We start from the raw sequence: 9528 nt of genomic DNA, 5'->3' as shown, positions 1-9528 counted from the left end.
TGTACGGCAACTCCCTTAATTATCACTCTGAAAACACTGAAGTTTCCTTCAATCCAATAACTTTAACATATTCAAATTTTTCACTCGAATCATCACATTAACTGAACCCAGAAATATTTATCTCTGTTAATAGTACTCTACACAGCTATTCAGACGTGCAACGTTTTTAAAGTTATGGTTAAATTAGAATAAAAAAATAATATGTAAATGATATAGGGTAGATACAGAAAAAAAATCTTATTTAAAAGCTGAAGTAATTTTCTTTTAAATTGAACACTACAAATATAGTTTTCGCATTTTAACTTTAAATATAGACTATTTTACCATTCTCGAGTATCTTGCATATTGAAATTGTTACGCATACGGGGTTACCATTTAATTTTGGAATAGATCACCGAAATGTTTTAATTAAAATATCTTTTATTTTCTACAATAATTACCTTTTATTACCATAAATAATGTAAAATACTCTGTACGCTCAATACGTTTAAATAGCTTTCCAAAATGTAAATATAGGTAGTAAAATACTATAAAAACACCTGACTCTACGTTCAATACGTTAAAATAGCTTTCAATACGCCAAATATAGGTGGAAAAATAATAGAAAAACACACACATACTATTATTATTTTTTAATTTTTGGAAATACACAACATCCACCAGTTACTTCGCAATATGACAAATTGGCTGCTCTCTTAGTGCCCAACATATCACAATTTAAACACAAATATATGCGTCGTAACGCTTTTAATACACCTGGAGGAATTCTTATACTTAGAATTTTTTTTGATTGGAAATAAACAGCTTTACGGTACTTCAAACAGATTGAGTATCCGTCACAGTACCATGCTAGCCGTCCGACAGTTGGAACATGAAAAACTGAACCGTCACAATATATACAGAAGTAGTCACCAGTTCTTAATAATGACGTGATTCCGTCTTTCTTCAATTCTTCGACTGATATTGCATTCACTAGTGGTAAATACACGCTTGGTTATAAATTCATATATAATTCTTATAATAGTTTCTAGTGAAGGCTACCAGTAATTAAGAATTAACATAACAACTAAATAATTATATATAAAAATAATGTGATTTCTAAGCTAGCTTTAAAAAAAAATAACCGAAAACAATCTTACTTTTGAAAAATGACTATTTAATATCAAAAATCGTCTGTCATACTCGGAAACAATTAATTGATCACTGATGTCGTTTCTAATATTTCTTCAGCTTTTAAAGAAAAAAAGAGTTACTCGAGAATGGTAAAATAGTCTATACTTAAATTTAAAGTGCGTTTTAAATTGAAGTGATTCTTATTTTGTATTCCACTTTCACAATGGGAAAAGTGTCTTTCTCAAATGTTGTAGTTGTACTATTGTTAGAACTATTTAAATCCATAAGATAGAATCGTTCAGTACTTTGCTGATATAAAAAGAGGGACTCGTTCAAATGGAAATATTTTTAAACTTCATTTGAATATCATTAGCGTGTAAGTGGTCCATGTACCCAAAATTGAACCGCAAGTTCAGATATGCTAATACATAGAAAATACTATAAAAGCATCTTAACTCTACTTTTAATACATCAAAAAAAATTCCGATATTAAAATATTTCAAAATACTCAATTAATGTACTAAGTTACGTTAAAAAAGAGCCTATCGTAAACACGAATTCCTCCAATTGTTAAACATAGATTCCAGATTAGATGGTGTATGTATGATGGGTAAGACTCTTGTCAGAAAGATGAATTTTTATTTTAATACGTTAAAATAAATTTCGACTATACAAATATAGTTTTCGCATTTTAACTTTAAATATAGACTATTTTACCATTCTCGAGTATCTTGCATCTTGAAATTGTAACGCATACGGGGGTTACCATTTAATTTTGGAATACATCGCCAAGCTAAAAATATAAAAATTGATAAAAACTTAAATGGCTACGTCCTCATCCGAGAACAGCGGAGATGGATTTTACATTTTTGGTGGGAACAATCGTTTGTTATAACCATTTTAGCGCGAAGAATCCACACCTGATGTAAAAACGACACTTTTAGCTAGCGAGAGGGGACACCCGCTGTGTCTATTTTACGCGCTGGGGGGAAGGGCCATCCTCTATCTACCCTTTACCCCTTAGGGCCGATATTCCGTAAGACGGATAGCTTTGCGCATCGTGGAAAAAAGTGTTTGACAGATGCCGTAGAGGGCCCATTACTCGGGTTTATAGCTACTGGCTGTTTGCATAACATCATGTCAGATGATTCCACCAGCCCTACCGAATAGGGACGATCCCGCCTTTCCCGTTACTCGCCTTATCGCGAACAATCCTAAAATCGCATTACTAATCGCGTTGATTTTACTTTTAATGGGACTTGTAGAATTTCTATCTCTTTGGTTTACCAATATGGCCGTCGCTATACACATAACACCGCAAAATTTGACTAATCGCGTGAGTCATTGAGTCAACCCATTACATCATCCTGATTACGTCATCAAATTATTATCGCTATATAAGGGATTCATCCCCGTCATCCATCGGCAGTACACTACAAACCGTTTCTCGAGCATCATGTCTAAACGAAGCTGTGTAGATAACGTTCCAGCGCCTACTAAAATGTCTAAATTTGATCCGACTCAGCGGAAAGTTAACCCTCGGTATTCACTTTCATCCGAGCTTTTCGTTACTACGGGTTTTACGTCTGAGCTCGATATATCTGTAGCTCTATGCAATAAAATCACACACCAGGCCTTTGAAATGTCTTCGCGCGCCTGGGATGATTTATACGGCCACTGGGAACAAATAAATGATCCCCAACGGTTGCCCTTTCGATCACCGTTCCCGCTATCTGATGCGCTAGTGACCGCCGCCATGTCTGACCAAAAAGAATTAACCTTGCAAAGTACGATATCCGAAGCGTCGGTCGTAATCAAAGCGCCGGAAACTCGAGAATTGGACAGACTCAAATATTTCATTAATTCGCACATTCAACTCCTTAAAGTGAACCAAAAACTCTTTGAATTAATGGGTTACGTTATAACCGATAATTATCGTAAAATTTACGAAATATTGTATAAAGAACCATGTGCACCCAACAATTTATTTCTATCGGATGAACATGAAAGGTATGATACCGTTGTCCGCTACGCGTCCAATTACGTAACAGCATTTAAAATTATTGACGATTTTAAAGAAACAGTGGCCAACCAAAATATGTTTTGTGTATTTAACTTTTACAATTTGTTTAATATGGTATCTACCAACCACAAATATATTAAAAATAAATTGTTTTATCTTTAAACGTTTTCATCCGCTTAATGTACTGTAACTTTGAATGTATAAATAAAACCTTATAATTTGTATACACTCTGCTCTTTTTTTTCCAAAACACTTTTACCGATGACCGCCCGCTATTTTACGCTACCCTTAGGGGCCCGAAAGTGTTTGTCGGCGAAAACCAACCAACTCGAAAGACAGGGGGGTGACATTCACTATGACGGGTAGGCTGTTTGCATAACATCGTGTAACCGCCATAGGGGGGCAGATAACCTATTGACCTATAATGGGTTAGCACCTGGGTTTTATGGGTTATAACCATAGACATAATAAAGAAATAGACACCTTACGCGGAGTTTGATTTGCCAAAAATATAGGGGAGCGATAACTAGCAGACAACCGGTATTTGTTCCGTATTCCTGTGGTACCACGTTTAAGCGACGCCTGCCGATTAGGCGAGAAAATACAAAATCATCACGTGACACGTCACACATGTTCGTGTTTGTAATCTTTTAGGTACTCTGACGTGATTCGCGAATTTTTTGGCTGTGAGAATTTAAAATAAGGTAAATTTTTATTATAATTTTTAAATAAGTCAATTAATTCTTTCAAAACCCAAATAAAAAGCAGCAGATGATCTTATAATTGAAGGATTTTGAAATAACGTTTTAGCGCGCGACACTACAGCTACATGTCTTGGGCACACAGCCTTCTGTGCGTGCTTTTTTGACCATAACATGTAGAGGTATTTTCACGAGCAAAATTAATTTTAAAAGCCGTCAATTAAAAACAAAAAATTCTATTTGCGAAATGATATTTTGTCAAAGGCTTAAGTAACTATCCGGTTTGTTGTGGTTATGGCTTGTTATGGGAATATTCTGAGATTCTAAATTGTAAACAAAAGTAAATGGAATTTTGATGAAAAGGATGATTCTACCTTGGATTAATAATGATTCTACTAAAGGTATGTAGCTATTGTCCTTGAAATAAAATTAGCTTTGACAATTTAAGTCTGATGGCTTGACCCTTCATTTCTAGATTTTTGTCCTTCGCTAATTTGTGGAGTTTGAGCTTGCAATATAAATTAATAACTTTCTTAATGATGATGTTCGATTCAAACTTCAGGATCAAACATGTTCGTGGTGATCTGGTAAGAGGTCCATGCCAACAATATTTCGTAATACAGCAAGTTCTAACAAGACTACATTTCTTTTATAGAGAGAGGAATATCTCTTCATAACAACTAAACAAAATTGGCTAAAAACCAAGGAGATCTTACTCAAATTATAATAACATAATTAAACCTACACGAAATGATCCTTGGTCAAAATTTAAAGGTGAGAAGTTAGCATCACCGGTTTTTTCTATTTCACTTTCAACTGGATGTAATTTCTTTAAATTAAATAAAAAAATTATTTAGACTTTTGTTACTTGTTTTAATTCTATGGAAACCAAACCAGAGTTGGAATGGCTTTTGGTGTGACCCACCTTTTGCCATTTACAATTTGTATATCCCGTTCTAAAAAGTGATCATTACAAATTAAATCATGATTGAATGTGTCGCGATTTACAGCAATTGTCCATTGAGAAAGTCTTGTAGGTTTCGTTATAAAAAGATTTTAAATAAGAATGAATATTCATCGAAATAATATGATAATTTAATCCTACTTATGGAATGAAACCTTTTCCGGTATTGTTTTACTTGTTATTGCAATGCGTAAAAACACTAAAATTAACCTTTTTTTACCAAATATAAACAAGATTTTTAGTAGAAAACACTTTTTCTATAACTTTTTAATAAAAAAAATCACCAAAACGAATTATGAAACATGTTAGCTAACATAAAAGTACTACCCGTTTATCAAATTCACCCCTAAAGTTTTTGCGTCTGATTTTAAACCGGATAAATATTCCTAAGCGTTAGGTACTACATGGCCTAGGCCAAGCGCTCACTACTCCTCGTAACGTCTCTGTCCTGGCTCCCACAAGCCTTTGCTTCGTAACGGAGACAATGCCTTGTGGAAGGCAGGACGGATACGAAACAGAGAGCCAGTGGGCGGGTAGTCCAAAGCGCCACTTAAGTTTAGTGGCGCTTTATAAGTAGGATTGAACTATCATATTATTTCAATGAATATTCATTCTTATTTAAAATCTTTTTATAACTATAGGTTTCCCTTATCTAAACCTACAATACTTTCTCAATGGACAATTGCTGTAAATCGCGACACATTCAAATCATGATTTAATTTGTAATGATCACTTTTTAGAACGGGATATACAAATTGTAAATGGCAAAAGGTGGGTCACACCAAAAGCCATTCCAACTCTGGTTTGGTTTCCATAGAATTAAAACAAGTAAAAATAGTCAAAATAATTTTTTTATTTAATTTAAAGAAATTACATCCAGTTGAAAGTGAAATAGAAAAAACCGGTGATGCTAACTTCTCACCTTTAAATTTTGACCAAGGATCATTTCGTGTAGGTTTAATTATGTTATTATAATTTGAGTAAGATCTCCTTGGTTTTTAGCCAATTTTGTTTAGTTGTTATGAAGAGATATTCCTCTCTCTATAAAAGAAATGTAGTCTTGTTAGAACTTGCTGTATTACGAAATATTGTTGGCATGGACATCTTACCAGATCACCACGAACATGTTTGATCCTGAAGTTTGAATCGAACATCATCATTAAGAAAGTTATTAATTTATATTGCAAGCTCAAACTCCACAAATTAGCGAAGGACAAAAATCTAGAAATGAAGGGTCAAGCCATCAGACTTAAATTGTCAAAGCTAATTTTATTTCAAGGACAATAGCTACATACCTTTAGTAGAATCATTATTAATCCAAGGTAGAATCATCCTTTTCATCAAAATTCCATTTACTTTTGTTTACAATTTAGAATCTCAGAATATTCCCATAACAAGCCATAACCACAACAAACCGGATAGTTACTTAAGCCTTTGACAAAATATCATTTCGCAAATAGAATTTTTTGTTTTTAATTATAAGATCATCTGCTGCTTTTTATTTGGGTTTTGAAAGAATTAATTGACTTATTTAAAAATTATAATAAAAATTTACCTTATTTTAAATTCTCACAGCCAAAAAATTCGCGAACACGTCAGAGTACCTAAAAGATTACAAACACGAACATGTGTGACGTGTCACGTGATGATTTTGTATTTTCTCGCCTAATCGACAGGCGTCGCTTAAACGTGGTACCACAGGAATACGGAACAAATACCGGTTGTCTGCTAGTTATCGCTCCCGTATTTACCCCCGTAGAATCTTGGGTCTATTTCTTTATTATGTCTATGGTTATAACCCGGGTTTTATGGGTTATAACATCGTAAATCATCTAACCTTTTGACCTAAATTGGGTTACCACCTAGGGTAACATCGTAAATCAACCTCGTAAAACAGCTAACCTTTTGACCCGCCGAAAATGTACGCAAAATGGGGGCCCCTACAGGGGCCCGTTCCACCCTATTTAACGGTTTATAGCTGTTTGCATAACATCGTTGTCCATACCGGCATAGGGGCAGATAACCTATTGACCCACAATGGGGGGTTACCACCTAGGTTTTATGAGGTGGTATAACATCGTAAATCATCTAACCTATTGATCTAACCTTTTGACCCGCCGAAAATGTACGCAAAATGGGGGCCCCTACAGGGGCCCGTTTCACCCCCGTTTCCCCCGCCCGCAGGTGCCCCCTTATCGGTAGACACACTCACTTATCTCTGATTTATATATCTCGATGTGGAACTAAAAAGTAAGTAACTAATGGTACAGTGCATTTTAAGTCGGGATGACGTGGTTTCCGAGTCGGTTCTCAGGTCGACTAAATGGCGGTAAAGAGTCGACGGTTCGTAGTCGGCCGACCCTTTTAACCCTGGTACATTTCAACCCACAATCCAAAGGTCGGCCGACCTTAGTGTTTATTACCTTTTGCCGACGTCGGCCCGACTCTAATTTGCTACAGGGGCTGATGTTTGGCGGTCTCGTTCCTCTGGAGATCTGCCCTGTATTGTACGGTGCCTCCCTGTGCGCTCTAAAGAAAAAGGACAGCGGCGTTCGGCCAATCACAGTTGGTCATACTATTCGTCGTATGGTCGCTAAAATGGCCTGCTCGCATATTGCTCCCACGCCTGGTCCTTCTCTACGTCCAACTCGTTAACCACCCACATCTCAATTCTACAGTTTTACTGAAAATCGATTTCCTCAACGCTTTAATATGATACGTCGTGATCGTCTTATCGGCTGCGTCCTAAAGGAAATTCCCGATCTCTATCCATTTTTGCGGCAATGTTATAAGGATCTGTCTTATCTCGCGTATGACGAATCTTTAATCTCTTTGGAACGTGGTGTTCAGCAAGGCTACCCGTTGGGTCCGGCACTATTAGGCCTTCTCGTCCACAAATGAATGTGTGAGGATTAAAGAGCATATGAATTGTGTAAAAGAGGGCAATAGGGAGAACGGGATAGCCGAACACATGTGGAGTTCTGGCGACGGACACACCATCAAGTGGGAAGAAGCGAGAGTGTTGGAAAAAGAAAAAAATTGGTTCAGAACTTCAGACGGACCTTCAAAGAAAGCATTTTTATTGCTGACAGAGGGAGTATGAACCTTGACGGAGGAAAGGTGAAAGTGAGTAATTGGGGCAGTTTTAAAAGGTTTTTAGGCCATAAAAAGGGAAGAGCTCGTTCAACAAAAATAACTGTACGCTGATTTTGCTATCTGTTTGTGTATTGGGATTTTTCGCCATTTCTATCTGGGTTGAAAAGGAGCGAGTGGGCTCGAAAAGCTTCCCCAATATTCTTTTTTAATAAAAGTTTATTTTAAACCATGAAGTATCTGTCTCTATAGTATATTACTTACTATTTACTAGTTTAAATTAACCATGGTTAAATTTTGCGTTTATGATTGACCTTTTTTTGTTTAGTGTTATCATGCATGTATTCATTTCAACCATGAATATCGAACTATATCATTAATTCATGACCCTTTCTACCATCTGGGGCTGAGATGGGCGGTGCCTTTCTGCGTTTTATATAATCACTGGAGCCAATCAGGAGACAGACATTTGTCGTTGACTCGACCCACAAAACGCTTCCGGGATTACGCTTTTGAAAGTTATTGCAAAAAATATCTCTTAAAATCTAAAGACGTATCTGTACCTTCCTAAGTCCCAACTCCCCCCTCCCAATAAATTACCTTTAAACTGCTTTGATAAAAGCATTTTTAATTAATTTTTAAATATAAGTGACATGTTTTTTAACTCATTTGAGACTTTAAATATCTCCATTACTTAAGTGGACTTTCACGAACTGTATGGTTATCTACCAATCCTGTTAAGAATAGTATGAAATATTCCGTTAACCATTGATACATTTATATGTGAAAAGGTGCTACATGTATGATATTTAAAAAAAAATACAAATGGTATAACGGCAAGGATTCTGGACCAAAAATCGATTAACCAACATTTTATTCATAATGTATTCTTTATATTACTGTACACTTACAAAAATATAAATTTGTTTAAAATTAAACTAACCAGGCTAATATGAAATAATTTCAAATTGAATACAAAATGTCGCATAATTTACTCAAAAATTCAAGTCGTTATTCAGAACGAAAATAAAAACCACATTTGCATAGTAAAAATGAAATAACATTTATTAAAATGCTAGTCACGACTAGTTTCGCTACCGTTCGGTAGCATCATCAGGTGTGTGAATGAGAGCGAAACCCGGTTACAATTTCCAAACGAAATAAACTTTATTAAAGCGGTAGGGAAAGATAGACGGTACAACGAAACTTTAATAAACCGTACTCTATCCAAAGTTAAAAGTAGACACTTAATAAATATAAATACCAACATCCCGTATAATAAAAATAAAACAACCTACACTGTTATCCCTTTCATAAAAAATGTTTCGGAAAAATTAGGCAATATATTAAGTAACCAAAAAATCAAACCAGTCTTTAAACCATGCAATAAAATAAGCAACACACTAGCCCCCAAAAAAGATAAGATCCCAATTACCGAAAATTATGGTGTTTATAAAATTTGCTGTTCCTGTGAAGGCTTATATATTGGCCAAACTAAACGCAATTTTAAATTCAGGCTTAATGAACATAAAAACGATGTAAAAAATAATAAAACCTATTCTTCTGCCCTCGCCGAACACATAAAAAATAACCCTAATCATTCCATATTATTTGATGAAAGTAAAATATTATGT

The sequence above is a fragment of the Leiobunum rupestre genome, chromosome 2 (assembly GCF_980474605.1).
Source record: "Leiobunum rupestre chromosome 2, qqLeiRupe1.1.hap1, whole genome shotgun sequence".
Lineage (NCBI taxonomy): Eukaryota > Metazoa > Arthropoda > Arachnida > Opiliones > Sclerosomatidae > Leiobunum > Leiobunum rupestre.
The sequence above is the reverse complement of the archived record's forward strand: the minus strand, read 5'-3'. Positions refer to the sequence as shown.